Genomic DNA, 19,340 nt, shown 5'->3' with positions numbered 1-19,340 from the left:
CATTTCATATCAACTTTCTTGTAAATTCTTTAAAAAGTAGTTCTCCAGGTTTTCAGAATGTCTTTCAGTTTTTTGCTTTGGACATCGGCTGTCTTCAGCTGTTTTCCCACTAATATTTAGTCCAGTCCTTCTACCTTTTCAGAGGAATGTTTGTTAGTCTGCATGTTTGAATCTGCATGTAACCGACGGCTTAGCAATTGCATTAGGAGCTTGTTGCAAAAGCACATAATTTGTTCATGAATCTGTGTAAAATTCCATGTAACAAAGTTCGACAGAGATAAAATACATTTTGTACTAACAAGGTGATTCCCAAAGAGCTATTAGTCAAAAACCTGGAATGTCGGTGTGCAGCGTCCTTAAAAAAATCTGAGCAAGCTGGACAAGTGGAGGACAAAAGAAGTTGCAGTCCTATAAAACAATTTACAGCAGATGAACAGTATCTGAGAGTCCTTAGGAAATGGGGAAAAAAATCAATCAAAGATCTGACACAGGACCTTAGAGATCCATCTACTGTCCACTGAAGCCTCATCAGAGGGGTTTCTGTCAGGGTGGCTGTCAAGCAGTCATTCTTGAGGAGGGGAAATTGGGAGAAAAAGCTGAGGTATGCCAAAATACACAACACTGTGTGGACTGTAAATCAGTGATAATTTTGAAATTTTTTGTGGAAATCGTGGGTCAGGAAAGCAACAGTGAGTCTCTATAGCCATCTGTAAAACACAGTGGAGGCTCTGTCATGGTTTGGGCTCCATTTCAGTCAATGTTGCTGGGGATCTTGTCAAAACTGATGAAATAATGAATGCAGAGAACTACCATCAGATTATAAACCACCATGCAATACCATCTGGAAAGCATCTGATTGAAAACAGCTTAATGTTTAAGCATGACAATGATCAGAAACATATTGCCCATACAGCACAAGCATAACTGGAGAAAAAAATAAAACTTAATTGAGCACTAGAAGTCATGGATTGGCTTCCCCATAGCCCAGACCTCAACGTTATTGAACCAGTGTGGGACTGTCTTGACAGAGAACAGAACAAAAGGAGCTGACACTCAGAAGAAGAAAGCTTCTCTAAGAGAGTTCAGGCTGTGCTGAAGAATAAAGGTGTTCATACAAAAAATTAATTTTTAAGCTTGATAGAACTGTACAAACTCTGTTTTTACCTTATTTACTGTATTTACCTGTGTACTCTTTGTACGTTTCAATGAATTGCAACATCTATTTTCCATTTTCCTAGCAGACTATAAAGAAATGACTCAAGCCTTTTACACAGTACCAATACTGCCTGTCTCGCTCTACTATATGTCAACCCTGAGAAAACATCTCAATGTTTTCTTGTTTGAAAGCAACCAGGAGCTTGGTGTTTACACTCACTGTGAGCACTTTTGAGATCTACGTGGTGGCTGTTGACACATAGTGTGAACAAACAGGATGCCATCTTTTACTTGATTGTGTGGCCCACTGACATTACAGGAGACCTTTACAGTTCAGAGACGAAGGGAAGAAATTCACAGGCGTTAATTTGCATTATATTAAAGCATTCCTTTATCTAAATACTAATATAAACTTAATGCCAGTTCTTTAAATTGAAGATGTGACACCTGTTTTTGTAGAAATCTACCACCAATTGAAGAAATTATACACTGCCTATTATAAATGTACAGATATAGGTCTGATGAGTATTTAATGCCTCTTGTTTTGTCCTCTAATAATCTTGAAGTGCTCTTTTTTCCTGACTGATTACCACAGGCTTCTTGTCGTCCATTCTCAAACATTTAGTGACATTGCTGAAGGTCGCCTGCCTTGGGATTGCACCGGGATACTTGGAGGATCTGGAGAGGAGCCAGCCTCCAGGGACTAACTGTTCAGCCTGTGCAGGTTGCGTAAAGGACATCTCTGAAGCCATCGCAAGATTTGGCGCCTGCTGGCAGGTCAAAGCTGAGAGGAAAGAAACAGACTTTAGAATTTAGTCACAGTTTAACACCAACACAACAACATCCATCACACTGGGGCTGGTTTTGCTATGAAAGTGATATGAAAATTGTGAAATTGTGTCATTTCACTTGTTACAACACAGGAAGTGGCAGTCCATGATTTCAGCAGATGACATTACCTCAAGTGTATTATGACTGTGAAGAGCATTATAAGCCCTGTTTTATGTTTGGGAAAAACGGCTTGAGGTTTTGAAGGGCCATGTCAGGTAACTGGACAAAGTAAGTCTCATGAAGTCTATGATCAAATTCTTTGTTTTATTGGCATTAAGGACCAGGCTGCTCTTCTCATACCACTCACTCTATTTTTTGAACCATTTTGCCACGTTACAAATGACAGTTTGTGAGGTTCAACCTGATTAAGACTGATTTACTTCACATTTTTTATCTGCTGCCTTGAGAGCAAAAGAGGTCTGAGATGAAAAGTTAGGAAATAGTTTAACTGTGGGTGAAATTCATTACAACGTAATTATTTACAATAAAGTTTACCACTGTAGATACTTCCATCCATCCATTTTCTTCCACTTATGATATTCATACCTATCCCAGCTGTAATGGTGAAAGAAGCTTTTAACAAGAAGAAACCTCCTTCAGAACCAGGTTCAGAGACTGGTGAGGGGAGGGAGACAGGGCAGAAAACTAGGCCAATGTTTCCGTACATTAAGGAATAATTTTGGAGAAGTAAAAGGAAAAAAATGACTTGTGACTCCATGGCATCATGATGAATCTGTCCCCTATATGTGTCTCTTTAAAACTGCAAAGACACAAACACAGCCTGAGAAACTCAAAAGCTACTCCCAGTGCTGGTCCCAAGCCTGGATAAATAGGATGGCTGTTTGATGAAGGGCATTCAATTGTGCCAAGTCAAATATGCGGATCCATCCACTCTGGTGACCCCTTGGGAAATAAGGGAGCAGCTGAAAGTTCCAACCACGAGGATAAAAAAAATATTCGGTGAGAAGAGTTACAACAACAAATCAATCGTTATCGTGGGATGTGAAACAAAGTTGTAGTCCTAAACAAAAAAGGATTTATGCACGACCTAATAGCATAATGCAGAATCGTAAAAACGTGTTGCTTCATTAACTTACATTAACTTTATTAATATTTGCATCAGAAAAAAAGATCATTACATTGATACAACAGCAACAATGTGACAATTTAGCTGTGCTGATCATCAGCAAGCTGCAGAGGGAATTATCTGTCTCTCTCCACTAGTTATTCTCCAACCAACACACTAATATTTTCTGCCTTCTACAGGTGTAAAGTGTGTGCTTGTGTCAGTGTGTGTGTGCATTTCTGCTAAAGCTAACAGGCTACTGTTAGTGCAGTGAAACAGAAATATAACAGTGACAGTGTAGATCTGCTAATGAGCTGAACTTTACAAGTAGAAAAATGTTGGACTAAATAATGTCACCTGTTTCCATTAATAGCATTTGCTTAAGTTGAAGCCAGCGCTTCTGCAATATAGAACTAAACTGAAGTTGCTTGCACTATATTCCAAGTACTGTTAATGTTCATATTCAGACACATTAGATGATTTTTTTTTACAGTATCACTCCATGTTTCTTCTGTTATTCACATAGAGCTGTTTCTGTCCAGCTTTTAGCTCTGCATTTGGGCTCCACCTCATTTTTTACAATTTTATAAATAATTTAATTTCACTTGAATGCTGCACTAGAAACTACAAGTATTTCCTCATGTCCAGTGTGAAGTAATCAAAACAGCATCTCATTAAGCTTCCCTATCAATAGCTCTCTTAGCCATTGATTCAACATTAATTACCTCAATAATTACACAAATGTGCTAATGAATCAATTTTGACAGTCACACATGGCAATCCTGTTTGTTTCCAGTTGACTGAGAAGGGAAAAAGAGCAAGAGAGAAAGAGAGAATGGAAGACAATACTGGAAGTGTGCTTCCAGATTTGTGCATATACTCCCGATGAGCCTTGGGTATTATTATTCCATCACGCCAAAGCACTGACAGTTCCCTTTTAGTTATCGTCCTATTGTTATGATCCAAAGATGCTGGTAATTGGAGATTCATTGTTGACTGTTATCACAGAGCTGGGATTTTCTTTGTATGCATTCATTATTTAAGATGAAAAGTTTTCTCTCATTCTGAGATTCACAAGCACATTATCAGTCTGTTTGGTCTCTACTTCCTTTATTCATTAAACCACCAATTATTTGGAATAAAGACGGGATGAGGAAGTTATTGTAATTGGCTTTTTTTTTTAAATCCAGAGAAGTTTGCAACTTTAGCGGGGTAATGATTGAAAACAGTGATATGCAGAATACATTTAGATGAGATCATGAAAACTTGAAAGTAAGTGAATTTAAAGAGGTTATAGTATTTCTTTTATTGCTATAAGCTCATGAATGTCAGATTAGAGTTGGGTCTAAAGAAGGCATCGTCAAAGATGATGAGCTCTCTGATGTTTACTGGTAATTACAGCGAGTTGTCCCAGGGTGCACTAGATGGAGTAAGTATGCCAGCAACCCCCTAACCCGTCCGACCCCCTGCTGACAAAATCAACTGACAGAGCAAATATATACTTCCTCTTATCAGTCAACCCCTTCATCCTTGGTCCAATGTCTTCTGGGACAGCAGAGCATGGATTTTGCATGATATTAGCCAAGACCCAGGCCAGCATGCTTGAGGGATTTGTGAGAGTAAACCTCTCGCTTTGATGTCTCCTCGAATATCCCAGCTTGACACAGTAAAACAAGGGATAGCAGGAAACTGAGTGGACTGATCCAAAAGGGATGCCCCTTCAGACCTTGCTATAAACAAACAAAGTGAAGGTAAAGAAGAGTGAAAAAGAGAAAGAGAAAAAACAGATGCATGCTTAGCCTGTTCCTGTTGTTGAAGCATCAAAAATACTGCCTTTTTTAAATCAAAGTCAGCTGTGTCTGATACCTATGGTGCTATTTGGTGTCAGTATCTAATGCATCAGGTTAGCGTTACATTTAAACTCACTTCTCAAATTAGTGGAGGACAAACTATTAGCATTCACAATATATGCACAGTTATCAGTGTAACAGCAGTGTTGATATGTCTGTTTAAACACAGCCTACAGCTGTAATAACAGGAATTTTGGAAAAACCACAGTGAGGAAAAAAAAATATCAGACAAACAATTCACATCCTCTCTGGTAAACTGACAGGGACACAACGTGTCTCAAATGATCTTAAGAATTAATTATCTTTTGTCTTGTGTTTTTCAGCACAGCATAATAAGAACCTTTTATTAGAGAAGCAACAAAGGTGAACGTGGCTGCCGGACACCTAGGTAACTGGAGGAAGCTGACGTCTCAGGCAAGATGGTGGAGTGTACGGTTGTGTCAGATTTGGAGCGCTGATAAAAGTGGCAGAGCTAATTGTCGTCTCACATCTTCACGCTCAAAGAAAATCTCGAGGCCTCTGGGAACCGCCTCCATTCTTTTTCTCTGAACGTTTTCTCCCTGATATTAAAAGGCCCGAGGGACACGCTGGGGTGGCGCAGGAAGAGAACGGCAGTAAAACTGATGTTGACGTTAAGTTGGCTTTTGAATGCTGATGTTAAACGTGTGAGCCAGAATTTAGTTTGGCAGAGCTAGCATGCTATCAGAGTGACTCGGGGGAGCGATGATACAGTAAGTGAAAACCGAGAACTTGAAATTCAAAGGAGCGGCGATGCAAATACGAAAAAATGAAAAGAAAAAAGAATTATCAGTAAGTCAGAGCAACAAGCAGCTTATGAACCACGACCAAAAAAGCCACCAGTAAATCCCCATCACAGCGCTCTGCTTGACCTCAGATGAGGACAAACCATTATACAGTGCATTTGAGCAGAATCAGTTTGTAATCTGATGAGAGAGTCCATAAGACGGCAGCACGTATGATTTATCTGCCTGGATGTGAAATCGATATATTTTTTTGATGTGCATCGTCAGCTGGTGATAAAGTAGAGCAGCCTTAAGTTAATACTTCACTCTGACTTGGAACACAAACACAGAGGCTGTGATTTTTTTCTTTTTTTAAGTAGGCTTGAGTATGGAGGGCTAACTGGCCGGTGTGAAAGAACACTTGCAGGTCAGGGCAACTTGACAAAGTTTGATTAATCACTGTGGGAAACCTGATGGAGAACAAGAGTGACTAATGACCCGTGTTAGCTGTTGATTTCATCAATCAAGAAAGGCTCTAACCTTGCCAATTCTTGGGTGAAACACAGCCGCACACTTGCACACACATACAGTATTCGCTCACTTATTTGAATTAGCTCGAGTAGTCACTGAAATACACTGTTATGTGTGCTCTGCTGGCAGGAACTGCTTGTAGCAGTATTTCCAATGAAAGAGCAGAAAAAGGGAAATGTGAGGGAAGAAAAGTTTTATATTGTAAAAAAAAAGAAAAGAAAAGAATAAAAGCAAGTAATTTGTTTTTCACCAATTAAAGCTCTTATTACAGAGAGACGATCAACCCCCTCACTATAGTCTGCATTCTTCCATATATGTATAAAAGATAAGAGTGGAGCATTTTCTCAGCAGTCTATTAGTACTTACAAGCCAAGACATAAATGCTGCAAGGCTCCCCCCCCCCCGCCATTACCAACTTTGCTGCAGTGAAAATGAGATCTGGAGGCGTATTTTTATGTGTATACTGTCAAAATATACATTAAATGATAAAATACAAAGACGCCGAAACAGTTTTATGACTACAACATTGACATCAACAATGCATTATCTGTTAAGTTAACTTCTAAGAGTTTGGGTTTTTAAAATCTCATTTTCGGCTTCCTGCTGCGTTTGGAAAACTTTACATATTCAGCAGCTCAAACATTGACAGAAGAAATAACTATTTTTTTTCTATATTTTCTATTTTATTGTGTTTTCTACGGTATTTTGAAGAGTTTTGCTTACTGTGGTAAATGCGCAATGATCATTTGACCAGACCAAGATGAAAGCAATAACTGATTACTATACCCACTGCAGCTCCTTTACATTCCATCCATCCATCCACTTCCGCTTATCCTTTTCAGGGTCGCGGGGGGCGCTGGAGCCTATCCCAGCTGTCATAGGGCGACAGGCGGGGTACACCCTGGACAGGTCGCCAGTCTGTCGCAGGGCCAACACACAGGGACAGACAACCATTCGCACTCACATTCACTCGCGCATTCACACCTAGTGGCAATTTGGATTATCCAATTAACCTATTCCCACAAGTTGCATGTCTTGCAACTTCACTGAATGTGTTACATTAAAACACAAAATTGAGCAGTAACACTTTTCCTGCATCTGACTACATGTTGCACCCACAGACCGGATGTAACCACTGTGTCCTTTTGTGAAGTCAACCTGGGCGTTTTTTTTACCAGGGGAGCTGGTGACACAGCCTATTAAGTGTAATTTTACTAATAGGTGTAAATAATTACAGTCTTTTACCACATTATTACTCTGCAGTGGGTGATTTATGAATTTTGGTACTAAAACTTTGCATTTTCATTCGAATAATACCATGTTTTTGGTGCATTAAGAAATTACAGAAAATAACAATGTGCTTATTTTTGTATATTTTTATAAAATGGAACAATTATGAAGTGAAGGGAAACTCTATCAGCATGTACAGGTCTATTCTGAAACACAGATTCTTGCTTCTGTTTAAAAGAAGTCTACCTAGAAAAAACTATAAATATATATAGAGCCAAACTGCCAACTTTCCTTTCTTGGATTTGGTTCCTCAGCTAAGGAGACTCAATACAATTAGATCCTTTTGTTTTTGAACAATGGAACAACTTTTGTAATTTTACCTCTGTGCACAACGATGGCTATCAAGGTATGATTGAAGTGCAGGCCTTCAGCTTTGATTCAGTGGGTCTTACTTAAAATCTGCATTGACTGTTTGGGAATTACAGGCATTTTTTATAGACAGCACCCTATTTTCAGAGGCTCAAAAGAATGGATAATCTAACAGAAATGTAAATACAAGGATTGCATTTAATACTTGGATGAAATTCCTTTGCAGTCAATGACTGCCTGAAATCTAGAACCCACAGACATCACTGAATGTGCTCATTTGTGGGTCTTCCTACGTTCAGTTCTGTCTTAAGTAACTGAAAAGCTGTTCTGAGGTGACTCTCTTGACAACTGAAGTTTTAAGAAAGTCTTGGGCTGCTTTTGCAGTATGTTTTGGGTCATTATCCATTTGCTCTGCGAAGCACTGTCCAATCAGTTTTGCAGCATTTGACTGAATCTGAGCAGAGAGTATAGCTCTGACACTTTACAGTCCATCCTGATACATGCCATAGCATTTCTTCCACCATATTCAACAGATAATGTGGTATGCTTTCCTTCCCCTTACTCTTCCCATCGTTCTTTCTCTCAATTCTGTCATTGTTCACTTCAGTTGTGTTCTGTGGTCCTTCAGGACTGTTGGTGTTCCTGAGCTGGTCAGCGCATTCGTTTTAAGTATGTACTTCCAATGTTTCTGCCATCTTTCTCTCTAGATTTATTTCTTTAGACCTACCAGGTTTAGTGGTTGCAATCTACTCCAGATGTTTTATCTGCTTAATTAGTCATGGAATAATGAGGAACAGACCTCATCTGGCCATGAAAACTGGTTGCCACTCAAATGTCCCCAATTATTTTATGAGCCTCTGAGAATGGGGGGCTATATATGAAAGAGGCTATTCATTTTTACAATTTGAGATATAATAAATAAAATCAATAATGATATTGATTTCTTGTCCATGGTTAGCTGTGTCTTTCATTGTGTCTTGTCTTCATCATGTGTCAAGAACCACATTAGAACCCAAATGCAAACAGGCTGATAAAAAGGCAACTTAAGGTTACTTAAGCCCCTTTTATATTAGTACCTACTCAGATCGACTCACCATGGCTCGCCATGACTCGACTCGGATCGACTGGTTTTCCATTACAGTCGAGTACCACCTAATGTACGTGGTCGTCCTCATAGCAACGCGGCCGCCATGATGTAATTAGTATGCTACACAAATGCTACAACAAAGGTGGACATCAAGGTGACAATATAGCTGCTGCTCGGTCTGTGACTTTTCATCAGACTCTGGGACTATGGCGTTGTTTTTTGTAGTCATTTCTCTTGTTGCTAGGTTTCAAAAATTGCTTTTTTTTACGTTTTCGTGAATGAGACACTCATAACTCATCAGGTGATGCCCCTGACCAGCCAATAAGTGCCATGCAGTCTGACAACATCACATTTTAGTACCTGCTTGGATTCTCAGCTACTGGAAAATCCTGAAAACCAGTCAAAACTGGCTGCTGTATGAAGGCAAATACCGCAATCTAGATTGAAAGATGCTGATGTTTTGTTCATTGTAAAACAGTAGTCCTGTCTGCCATGTGTTTTTGTAACAATCTTTTATTGAGAAAATAATTTCGAACAGTTACTCAAGGTCAAAGTGTTTGCAACAAAGCCATGGCATTACCACAAACATAATACCACAAACTGGCAAAGTGTTTATGGAGGAACGCTCATGTATACTGTATTTAAGTGTTACTTTATGGTATACTTGGGATAATGACAGGCCTACACTTGGCTGTTTGAATAGCTTTTTATTACGATTAAATAGGATACTGTGCTCATCAGCCGCTGTCTTAAATTTAGGGCCATTTATGTTTCTAAGATGACCTGCTGGTTCTTTTGGTACCCAAACTGTTAATCTGGCTTCTCCTAATGTTCCTGTTCTACTTGCACTGACAGGTCCTTTGACTGCATGTTATGGATTCACAAGCATCGATTCAAGATGCAATCTCTTGGTATCAACTCCAGAACTTTTAACCACCTAAACTATGAAGGAAAAACTGAACAGCTTTTGAGTGAACTGTCCAATTTCATTTGATCTCCTGAAAACAGGGGCCTGTGTATGTCTGTAATTCCCCAGTGGTTAATGCAGTCTTTTAGTTCAGTGCCTCAGATCAAAGCAGCAAGACTGCACTGCATCTGTTTTTTTTTTTCATTTCAAATCTATTATAGAGCTGAAACTATGAAAAGTTTGACACTGTCCAAACATTTCCAGACCTAACTGCAACAACTGAACAAGACGTCTGCTGGTGGATGTTATGAGGCAGTTTGCTTGTATTGTTGCATCTAGAGATATTGGTTTGTTATAATTCAGAATTTCAATAAATATTTTTTCCTTCCTGAATTTTAACCCATTGAACCACATACAACAGCTGCTTGTTGTATTGTCTGTTTGCAGGCTTTTGAGCTGTCACCTGTTGGTCGAGACAGTGACATGAAATATATTCATGCTGAAGGTGGAGATTTGGAATCCATGAAAGGCCTGTGGCCACCGTGGTTCACCCATCATACTGACAGATGCTTGCTTTTCCACATCTCCTCTCTTCTGTTTTCCTTTTCACATCTTCTCCTTAAATGCAGTGGCCATTGTCAAGCCCCTCCGGTCTCGGGTGTCTATATTTATTTATATATTTATGCTGTCCCCTGAAGTCACAAACTGTCTGTCGCATTTCTCTTCCACTCCCCAATTTTTTCCCCCTTTTTTCCTCCTCTTAGCTCAGCGTCTCTTCGAAATTTTCATCTCATCTTACCTCTGTGTCCCACTATCTTATCATCTTTGGCCCTTAGATTGGATTTCCTACCTACTGGGATGCCATGCCAGAGGGAAACATTTTGATGAATTTTGCATCACATAGCGCGTGCGCGCACACACACACACACACACACACACACATAGATATTAAAGACATGTATGTTACTCATTTATACACACCTGTCAATTCTTTTTTTTTCATACTGACATCCCTTGTGGGGGAGAAATATGTCATTCATGTATCATTATACTGCCTGGGGCCAAACTGTTAAGGTGCTTTGACACTGCTCATCATCTGGGAAAAGGCACTTTCTTGCTTAGACACCTTCCCTCCTCCAATCCTCTTTCAAATCATTAACCAGAACATAGAAGCATCTCACACAGATTAGAATCCATCATAATGATGAAACCTGGTTGCAACGCCTCCATCATTGTAGGTGTTGTCGCCCAACAAAGCAGACATGAATGAGATTTTTGTAAATCCTTTTATCATGTCTTGTAGCCTAACTAGCGTTACTTTTATCTGGAGTCGAGGCCTATTGGACAGGACCAGATTGACAAAATTACACATCTCCAGCAACGTTTGAAGCCAAATCTGCAACAGATGGAAGCAGAATCCTCTCCAGATCCCAAAATAAACCCAGTTACTCGGCCAAAAGTTTGGCCCGCTGTTTAAAATGATCCTCTGGAGTTGCAGCTTAACAATAGGTTGGTTGAAGAGGAGGCTAGCGCAACTCCGTGTAAACCAAATGTTTCATTTCACAGTAAAGATTAATTTGGCATGTGGAGTTGCTGTGTATGAGTCTATCCCAGCTGGGCTACAGTGAATCGGAGGAAAGGAGCCACGTCAGTCTCTCAGGTGATAGATTGGAAATCAAAGTTCTAATCATACACTCTGTGCAGTTGCCTAGCAACAGGCTTCCCCTTGCTGAACTTGTCTGTTGGCTGAGAAGAAGCAAAGATGAGAAGATGATGAGCCAAACAGGGAGAGCATGTGGAGACCGAGCCAAACTCCATGACATGCCTAACCGAATGGGTTTTTATTATTTACGAACAGAAGCAATGATTTGTTTCAAAGCAGGAACGGGGAATTAAAAAAATATGCAGTTCAAATATTTTTGAGTGCTTTCCACAGTGTCCCGTTAGTTTCTTTTCTGTTTACAAAAATAATGCATTCATAGTCATCATTTTTCCCTTTTGATATAGAAAATTTAAAAAAATCCTCTGTTAGCAGTAGAGCTGATTGCTTTAAATTGCTTCTCAGAAACTGCATAGCAGCAGCACAGCCCACATGATATGCATAGTGATGTATAGACTTACTTCTTTATAAGTCATAATGTGAGCAGCTAGCTGTGCAGTGGGCGCACCATCTGCACACACATTACAGCTAAAAACACAGCTTTATGAACTGAAAACATCACTTTCATCAACCTTTTAAACCACCAAAAAATCAAGAGTTCTCACAACCAACATTTTGAAGTTACTATTAGATTTCATTAAATCTAATAATTACTCTTACTTAACGTGTGCTACACTTGCCAAACTGTTCTCATTAATCATTATCAGTCTGGCAACAACTGGAAGAGTGATTTGGGAAAAGATGAGGCAAAAGATATCTTCTTGGGGATGATTTTGAAACATTAACTTCATTTCTTGCTTGGTTAGTGAATGAGGACACAAGCTCTTTTTCCGCTGCAATTTTATTCTGCAGTGTGAATAATCAGTTCTTTTGTTGCCTGTTGCTCTGGAGAAATTTGAAACCGATTCTGTCCAGTGTGGCTGTCCATCCCTTTTATTGTGCTGGGGATTTGTGAAATTTGGATGTGTTAAACGTACTTGAATTAGGAGGGGGAAGAAAACAGAATTCAGTTGAATGCAATCTGCAGTCTACTAACATCTAGTGGTGAGATTTTACGCACTGTGACTTAAAGTCATTATTCAACTGGCAAGTAGTTGCTGCTTAATGCATGCTTATGAACCTTTACTAAAAATGATTTTTTGAATATGACCCATGACATACATGTTGCTCTGGTGGCACAGCTTTGGGAAGGAAATAAAGCACAATAAACTGCTTTGTTTCCATTGTGGTGTTTGTGAATAATGCTTTAGGAACAGCTCCCTTGACCAACAGCGCAATCAATAAAATTGGCCAGATTTACATGAGATTTGTTGTTTTGGATGAATGTCTTGAACTTCCCTGCAGTATCAAGCATCGGGCCAAAATTAGAATCTGTCCAAGAGAAATATCTAAATTCCATTTAATAAAGACCTTCTTGAATAGCATGATAATAACACAGTGTGATGGCTTAATGGTTTTTCTCACTTTTGTGACGTTGTGATGTGACGTAAAGAATACAGCCTCTGCTGCTTGAGGCAAGTAATTGTATTTATAGCATACGCACAAAGTTATTTTACCTCACCTACTACCTATGGTATATACAAAGACACAATCCCTCCTGGAGTTTAAAAATATTGCCTAAATGCCTATTATCAAATGAAGGATTTATGATGCAAGTTTGCATAGGTATTTACACTACTCTTAATTACTCTTTGTATATTATAGCTTCCCTCTCCTCCACAAGGATAGCCCACATATTGGCTTCTTCTGACACTGCCCCCTGGTGACAGTATATAGTTATGGTATGTCGATGGCAGTCTGAAAAGCTGTAGGCTCTGAGAGGACTCAGTGCACAGCCATGTTTAAGCTATAATGCAATACTAGGAGGTGTCTTTAAATACTCTCCTGACCTCACCATCTCACTATGGGCTAAAGCCTCGATCATTGGAATTTATATATATTTATATATATATTAGCAGCAGTGATGAATCATCTTTGTTGTCCCCTTTTTTCTAGTAAGACATGTTTAAGTAATATTTTCTCATTACTTTATTAATGACAAGTACAATAAGCATTCGTGAAGAATATGAACCATGGTGTAATCCTGCTTCAAAGTTCAAAAAGCTGTTTTGAAAAATGCTTTTGGAAACACTTTAGCTGTTGTGCTTTGACAGTATATTATAGTGTATTTGCCAAAAACGAGAAAATAACTATCTGACATTGTCTGGGTATCTGACTGAGTAGAGGTGTTTTTTTCTCCCTTTTTTCATTAAATACATTTTCTACTACTGGAAAACAACTGCACATCAATGTTTTCTTAGTCATGTATTGTTTTATAGAGGATGAACAACAAATTTTACTTTGATATATTAATACTTTTTATCTAAATTATTCAATTCCAAATGCACTCTCTTTTAATCTTTGCAGCTAATTTAGCACAATTTCCTGCCTGTGATATTTTACTCTTCTCTTATATTAAATGTCAAACTTGTAGCCATTCGGGGGTGAGCCGAGGTCTGCGCAGCTCTCTGCTTTAGCCTGTGATCTGCTCTGCGAATGCAGTTTGTACGGGCACAGATGGATGTCAGGATGGCCAAATGGAGAGTCGACCCCTGAAGTGAAGGCCGGTGGACTTTTGACTAACAGTGGATCACAGCATCTGTGACATCCCGAAAGCCCCCAACATCACAGTCAAGTGAAGCCATTTTCACCCATGTGAAAATGGCTTTCAAAAGGAGTTATTACTGCACTCCCTGCTTTCCTGCCACCTTATGCTCCCAAATTTTATTTTGACCTTGTGTGTATTTAATAATAATCAACAGATGAAATCAAAGTGGGCTTTTTTTGTTGCCTCTGTACCATCTGGCTAAGATGGATCAGCGTTTCTTCGAACTCAGTGAACAGTAGCAACATCACTTGCTCATAAACTTGCTATTTCTGGAAAACTGTGCCACAAAGTTTGTTAAATACTATTACAACCAGAAACCATGAGTTGTTGTTGCCACTGCTGTGTACAGTACATATGTAATGGAAATCAAATAAGATTCATTAAAGAAAACCTGGCTGTCTTATATATTACTAAAAAAATCAATACAGGAACACTTTGAAAACACATCAGAAAAAAATCATGCTGGACATCTACACTGATATGGACTAGGTAATGTGTTAAGGATGAAAGGATGTCACGCTGTTTGATGGAAATGAAAGTTATCAATCTACAAAGGTCTAAATTCAAAGACACCCTGAAAATCAAAGTGTAAAAACTGGCGTGGGAGGCTAGTCCATTTTTCCAAAATATCACTGCAGCAACTCAAAATGGTACTCAGTAGTTTGTATGGCCCCCATGTGCTTGTATGCATGCCTGACAATATTGGGGCAATGTTGCTCTTGATGAGACAATGGATGGTGTCTGGGGAATCTCCTCCCAGATCTGGACCAGGGCATCAATGAGCTTCGGGACAGTCTATGTTTCAATCCTTTCAAGGCTGCCAGGTTGAACCTCAATGTCCCAGAGTTCTTCTGCTGGATTTATCTCAGGCAAACAGTGGGGGGCAGTCAATGATACCAATTGTTTCATCCTCCAGGAACTGTCTGCATACTCTCCCTACATGAGGCCAGGCATTGTTGTGCACCAGGAGGAACCCAGGACCTATTTGGCCAGTGGCTGATAATGTGTTCAAGGATTTCATCCTGATACCTAATAGCAGTCAGGGTGCCGTAGCCTAGCCTGTAGAGGTCTGTGTGTCCTTCCATGGATATGCCTCCACAGATGCACCACCAAACTGGTCATGCACCCCGATGTTATTGGCAGCATCATTTTCTGTGCTCAGAGTGAACCTGCTCTCATCTGTGAAAACCACAGGGCACCAGTGCTGGTCCTGCTAATTCTGGTATTCTATGACAAATGCTTGACTCTACGGTGCTGGGCAGTGAACACAGGGCTCACTAAAGGATGTTGGGCCTCCGAGTCTGTTTACATCTGTTTGGTCAGACACACTCACACCAGTGTCCTGCTGGAGGTCATTTTGTAGCTCTGGGAGTGCTCATCCTGTCCCTCCATGCACAAAGGAGCAAATACTAGTCCTGCTGATGGGTTAAAGACCTTCTACGGCCTTATTCAGTTCTCCTAGATAGCACGTAGAGTTGGACTCTGTGCATCCTCTGTAGGGTTCAGGTTCAACGACACTAGCCAAATGCAAAACTAATGAAAAAAACAGTCAGAAGAGATGAGGAGGGAAAAATGTCAGTGGGCTGCACCTGTAAAACCATTTCTGTTTTGGGGGTCGTCTAATTGTTGCCCCTCGAGTGCACCTATTGTTAAATTCATCAACACTGAAGCAGCTGAAACTGATTAAAAAACCCCTGTGCTACTTAACTGACCAGATCAATATCCAAAAAGTTTAACTGACTTAAGCTTAACGAATATACTCTGATTAAAACGGGGTTCCTCTATGTTTTTTGTGTGTGTCTATAACGAGTCACAAACACTGCAGAATTTCAGACTTTAAACCTTGTTTCTTCTCTAGTTACTGCATGGAACAGGTGCTACCTGTAGATGACGGATGCCTGATAAGTTCGAGCTGTCATCCAGTCTCTTTTGTACACAAATCCTTCATATCGGCAGAAAACTGCCAAGATGGAAAAAAAGGGCAATAAAAGGAAGCGAACATGCAGCACCCAGCGGTGATGTCCTCATTTCCTCCCCACCGGCCTGTTTGATTACAGTACTGTCAAAGCTGAGCCTGCTCAGTTGCATTCAAGATAACTATGTCTTTCTTTGATAATGCACACAGTGTAAAACAGAGGAAAAAAAGCTGAAAAAAATCACTCACGTTTTCTCTCTGCTTTATACAACTGTCAAGCATGAAAGTGAAATACGCACACATACACACACTTGTGAACATGAGTATTATTTTTCTTATCTTATGTACTCTCTTTATCCTATTTTCCTTCTTCATCTTTTGCTTACCTCTCACACGTTATCGCACGTCCACAAATCCTCAGCTTCCCCTCGTCTCAGGAATTTCATGACATGAGCAAAAAGCTTCAATTTATCCCCAGTGAGAGCCCCTATCCCTTCTCATTTCTCCAGCACGCGCAAACACATGACCAGAACACATGTATTATGTGGCTTTTGTTAGTGTGAGCCACAGTGGAAATGAAGCTCTGGAAATGTGTCCGTGTTGTGTGATGAGTGTCTGTGTGTTTCAATGAGTCACATGTCAAATGTGAAGTGTTCTGTTACAGAAAAAAACGTAATGAAAGTGGCTCTGCCAGCAGTAAAGAGGATTCAGTGCAGTGTGGAGGCACAGATTCAATTAGCTTTGTGGGCGCCATGAAATGGTGATAATACAGGCTGGTTATGTCAACAAGCATCAAATCTTTCTTAGCTTCTTCTTCTTCTTCTTTGGAGATTGCTTCTATCTCCCTCTGTCCTCTTTCTTTCCTGCATCCTTTGTCCTTCATGTGTGATAGTGGTGGGGGTCACTGAGGCTGTAAATCCTTGGTAGCGGGACACGTAGCCAACGCCATTCATCAATGTAATTAGCGTTCGGCATACGACCCTGCTGCTACGGACATGGCTGCCTGCTTTCTGACAGGCTATCTAGCTCTCTCAACCCCTCCTTCATTCCTTTCTTGGTGTGTCTTTGTTTGTCTCCCCAAAGATGTATGTGTACACCTGTCGCAGCCATTTCACCTGATCTGTGGGACTGACTATCTGCAGTAAAACTTTGTGTGAATTCGTGTGTTCGCATGAGAGAGAGAGAGAGACAAAGGGGTTTTGGGAGGTTTTAAAGGGTGTGCGTGCATGTGTGTGTGTGTGTGTGTGTGTGTGTGGGTAAGGCTACTGGCGCAAAGAGGGAGCGAGCAGGCCGTGGTATTGTGACATTTGTTCATTTGTCATTTTGGTTGAGTGGTGCAGTAATTACTGCCACTGAGGGCTCGCTCTTGTGTTTGGGGCTCAGCCAGAGAGCAAAGAGCGCTGTCAATGGGAAAACAGTGGGAGAGTATGGAAAAATGCAGTTTCTCCGGAGGGACCACTTTGCTTTGTCCCCTCATCGATAACACCCCCATTGTGTTAACAGTTTGAGTCATTGCTAAAATTACAGTATGTTGGTTTATTTATTTATTACATTTTTTTAGGGGGATACATTTAGACAAATAGGATTTCTGCTCTCTAATTTGAAAATGCAAATGCAAAAAAGCAACAGTGGACTGGAGCACCTGTCAAAGACGAAATACATGAAATCTTCTCGTGCTCTCCTACCAAGCCTCTTATACGAGGTTGCATGAAGACACGGTGCTTGTTCTTTTATTCGTCTGTTTTCTCTCACGTCCTCATCCGTTGCACCTACTTTCTTTCATAGGCTTTTGTTAATTGCCAGGTCTTGGTTGAAGAGGTTACGAATGCTCCGGCTCTCCACAGTGAATGAATGTGGCTTGTTGACTCCAAGTCGCACTGGAGTGTGCATTCAGAATACCAGAATGCCAAGTCTATTAAAGTGGGAAGGGTTCATTTGTCACAGTTTCCACTGGTGTTGCTGTAATGACCAGGTATGTGGGTGATGAATGGCCTGACCTTTTCCTCCCCCTTATAATCAAGTGTTCCTGCTAGATTCCTATGCCTAATTTGTGGATGTCCTGGATGCAGAGACAGTTCAGAATGTGTTACTGAGTGTTGTGAATCTTATGTAGTTACAGAGATCTTTATTTATCATATAACTTCTTATTAATTTGTTGTCTCTACATGTTATTGCGATGTCTTGCAGCACTTTGTGTGAGTTCAGGTTAAGGTATGAAAGTTCCTCGAAAGCTTGATCTGAAATAAGAATAAACTATAGGAGCAAGACATCCATCTATAGGAAAAAAAAAGACTGATTAGTAGTGCATACATATGTAGCCAGTGTAACATCACCCATTAGGCAGGTCACGTCTTAAAGCTTGTGTGTTTTAAACATTGAAATGAATGAACATAATGGCTGAGGGTATATGTGATGAAGAAATCAAGCACGCAGTTAGTTCATCTTAATTTTATTAACTCAAAATGATGAGCATGTATTAAAAAATGAATACCATGTTGTGTTCAATAAGCAGGGAAATGCATTTTAGATTGATAAAACAAAATTTTGCAGCATTTATGGCTGAACTTGCCTTCATCATCTATAAATGTAAGGATTTTGAAACCGCCAGGACTCTTCCTAGAGCTGGCCACCCAGCCAGTTTGAGCCATTGGTGTAGCAGGGGCTTAGTCAAGGAGATCAGCAAACTTCTTCTATTTATAGAAGTAACATGTGAATGTCATCCGTAACATGTGGAACTGTAACATGTGGAACAAGTAAGGTGCCGTGAGTACTTTCCGGGTGCGCTTATGCTAGTGACCAAAGCAGTCCCAGGGAGGATTTTGCCAACCACTTGGGGAAAACATGTTTTTCCTTAGTGACAGGTGGTCACCAGGCCTCTGTGACTGGAGCCTTGGCAATCATTGTCACAATGACCCCAGCATTTTGACAGCTGAGGTAAACAGTGAACTGACAGGCTGCATTTACAACTGAAAAACACCAGCTGAAGCATTTGAGGTGAACTGAAGGTATACAATGTTATTCCTGATTTATTGTTTTAATATGATCCAGGTAAGTTAAAATATAGGATGTACAATATTGAGTTAATACACAGTCTATATGGAGTATAGATGTTTAAGGTACTTTCAAACTGGCTTCACTTTTCAGATCTGGAAACTGGGATATAGTCTTTGGTAAGGTCCAAATATTTACATGAACAATTTACTAGCATCTTTAGTCTAGTTTTACGGAATACTAACTGTATCCAGGATTTGTCTCCATGGTCAAAAATTATGTTGCTTGCAGTTTCAAATAAGTTAGAAAAAGTTGAAGAAAATCACGGCTTTGGTCAAATTATAAAAAAACAGTTTGG

The 19,340-nt window shown here is 40.0% G+C and overlaps 1 protein-coding gene across 1 annotated transcript in view; it reads left to right on the top strand.

The window, feature by feature from the left end:
• The window catches only part of csmd2 (CUB and Sushi multiple domains 2), a 268,656-nt gene extending 266,451 nt beyond the window's left edge, over positions 1-2,205 (top strand). The window contains exon 72 of the mRNA XM_025902309.1: positions 1,781-2,205. The gene's annotated coding sequence lies outside the window, so the exon portion shown is untranslated. The remainder of the gene's footprint in view (positions 1-1,780) is intronic.
• Positions 2,206-19,340: the final 17,135 nt, after the last annotated feature.

This window comes from Oreochromis niloticus, linkage group LG22 (assembly GCF_001858045.2).
Source record: "Oreochromis niloticus isolate F11D_XX linkage group LG22, O_niloticus_UMD_NMBU, whole genome shotgun sequence".
NCBI classification, from domain to species: domain Eukaryota; kingdom Metazoa; phylum Chordata; class Actinopteri; order Cichliformes; family Cichlidae; genus Oreochromis; species Oreochromis niloticus.
Note: the sequence above shows the minus strand (reverse complement) of the source record. Positions and strands in the feature narration are given on the sequence as shown.